This window comes from Cornus florida, unplaced genomic scaffold (genome assembly GCF_030987335.1).
Source record: "Cornus florida cultivar Cherokee Brave unplaced genomic scaffold, ASM3098733v1 CherokeeBrave_3.0.0_Hap2_Chr01, whole genome shotgun sequence".
NCBI classification, from domain to species: domain Eukaryota; kingdom Viridiplantae; phylum Streptophyta; class Magnoliopsida; order Cornales; family Cornaceae; genus Cornus; species Cornus florida.
The window spans coordinates 26,737,873-26,740,526 of record NW_026775571.1 but is presented as its reverse complement, the minus strand read 5'-3'; the positions used below and the strand labels follow the sequence as shown (position 1 = coordinate 26,740,526).

At 36.3% G+C, this 2,654-nt stretch overlaps 1 pseudogene; it reads right to left on the bottom strand.

Annotated features, from left to right (window-relative positions):
* Nucleotides 1–1,148: 1,148 nt before the first annotated feature.
* Nucleotides 1,149–1,246, bottom strand: LOC132284216 (small nucleolar RNA R71; annotated as a pseudogene).
* Between the last annotated feature and the right edge of the window lie 1,408 nt (nt 1,247–2,654).

Sequence of the window (2,654 nt, the reverse complement as noted above, 5' to 3'; positions counted from 1 at the left end):
CATTTTAATTTTTATTTTCTCATTTGATATTTGTCAATTAGGTACTCGAAGTAAAGTGGAGAAAACGCTAGACCTTGAGGCAATAAAAAAAAAATTGAAGTTACTTAAGGACCATTTGTAAGTTTCTCTTTGATTTTTGTGCTTTAATTGTTTACTATCTTGCATGTTTTGGACAGGTCAAGTGGAGGCTTAAATTGAATTGTTTTATTTTTAAGTCCAAGCATACCTTCTTGTAGAAGGCATCGGCCCGTGTGTAGGCTTTATTTGTTTATGCATTGATATTATTAAGGAGTTTGGGAACATCGTATATGGAGGTTGAACATTGTTGTGTTAGTGTGTTGACTTATTCTAGTGCATGCATGGTCGTTAATCACTTAGTCGTCCTCTTGCTCCTATAAATCAAAATCTCAAAGTTTTCCTTCGGCGTTTAAGAGGTAGTACTAGGGATAGTCATCATAATCTTCCAAATTTTGATCTTTCATCACCTTTAATGGAAGACCCAATAGATCCAACTGAAGATCCCATTGAAGATCTTGGTCATGTGGATTATAACGGTTTGCACCACTCACCACAAGTTCATATTGTGGATCCTCAAGGTGTGCATCCACCCTTGGGAATGCCACAACCAATCAATCATGTTGTGCAACAACCCAAATGTTATTCCCCCAATTGGTGAGCAACAACAATAATATGTTCAAATGGCATACCCTCAACAAGGTCAAATGGCATACCATCATCAAGGTCAAATGCTATATCCTCCTCTCAATCCTCTTAATCCTCCAATGGTCCTTAGGGATCGTTATACTCCAAATCAATATAATGCACCCACTTGTATTTAATTACCAAATTTCCATGCTCATCATTATGAGATTAAGGCTTTCACCATTAACATGTGCCCCCTTTTCTATGGGTTGAACAATGAAGAGCCTTATAAACATTTAGATGAGTTCTTAGAAGTTTGTTTCCACCGTGAAAATCACGGATGTTCTGGAAGAAGTCCTAAAAATGAAGCTTTTCCCTTTTACTTTTCGGGATAAAGCTAAATATTGGTTCAACAACTTGCGGTCAAATACAATCACCTCTTGAGCACAATTGTAATAAGAGTTCTTAAAAAAGTATTACCCCGCGAGTCAAACCAATTCAATGAGACTTCCATTCATGAATTTGCATAAGAAGAAGGAGAACCCCTTCATGAAGCATGGGAACGTTTGAATAACTTGCTACGGAAGTGTCCACATCATGACATTCCTAAGTGGTAATTAGTTCAATGTTTCTTTTCAAGTTTATCCGATGTAATAAGGACATTGTTGATGCTTCCTGTGGTGGAAGCTATATAGAAAAAAATGAAGATGAAATTTGGCATCTCTTTGAAAAAATGAGTGAAAACTCAATGCATAGATCTTCATCTTCGAGGGGAGTCGCCTAGCAAATATGGGAGGAAAGAAAGCTTTATGTCAAATAGACACTTCTATAGAAATTGCCGCCGAGGTCAAAAATCTTACTCAAAGGTTTGATACATTCCTTTTGAATCAAGGACCGGCAATTCAATCTTATCCTCATCATTCCAATGAAATGTGCATGACTTGTTCTAGTTATACTCACCATACTTCAAATTATCCTCTTGGACAAATCATACCAAGTGAGTCTCAAGAACAAGCAAATGCAGCTTTCATTCATCAAGAGAACAACCCTTATTCCAATACTTACAATCCGGGGTGAAAAAATCATCCAAACTTTACATTGAGAAATCAAGGAAACGGTGCGAACGCTCCTCAAACTCAAGGTTACCAAGCAAAGTATGTTCCCTCACATCTCCAAAATCAAAATCAGAATTCTCAAGGTTGCCGTCCTTCATTCTATCCTCAGAATGTGAATCAATACTCCCATCCTCAAGCATTAAATTCTTAATCCTATTCTCATCCACAAGTATCAAATTCTCAATCTTACTCTAATCCAAATCAAACGCCTCCTAAGAGTCCCGCTTTTGAAGATAAGGTCTTGGAAGCCTTAGGCGATCTTCGAAAAGATAATCAATTGTTTCATTCTCACTCTCAATTAATTGCAAAGCTTGAAGCTCAAATTGGGCAATTAGCTAATTCTTTAAATGTGAGAGAGAAAGGTAAGTTGCCTAGTCAAACTAAGACCAATCCTAAGGGGCAATTGTTACCCAAGAATTGACTCTAGAGGGGGGTGAATAGAGTCAATGGCCAATTTTCGCAAATTATAGAAATTCAATTTCTAATCAACAATATAATCAATTATGTAATAATCAACATATGAAATCAAAATATGAAAGTAAACTTAGGTGAAATTTGAGTCTAACATCAAGGGCACGAAGTAAGATTTCTAATGCCACTGGCCTTACTTAAAAACTCCAACTACAAAAATAGTTATAGCATTTTTAGTATAGGCTGGTCTGGATATTTTCTAGGCTGAAAATTGCTTCTTATGAGATAGCCATCTTTCTAGCACCTAGGACTTTGATGTATGGTTTAATTCAGTTCAAGTCCAGTTTCTAAGAGTCCAGGGACATATAAGGATGATAAATATCAAGTGCATTGTGTCCTAGAATCATTTACCAAATCATGGTAACAAAGGCTTTAAAGATGAAAGATTAAGTTCAATGGCCTTTACTTTCTAGAGACCAAAATAAA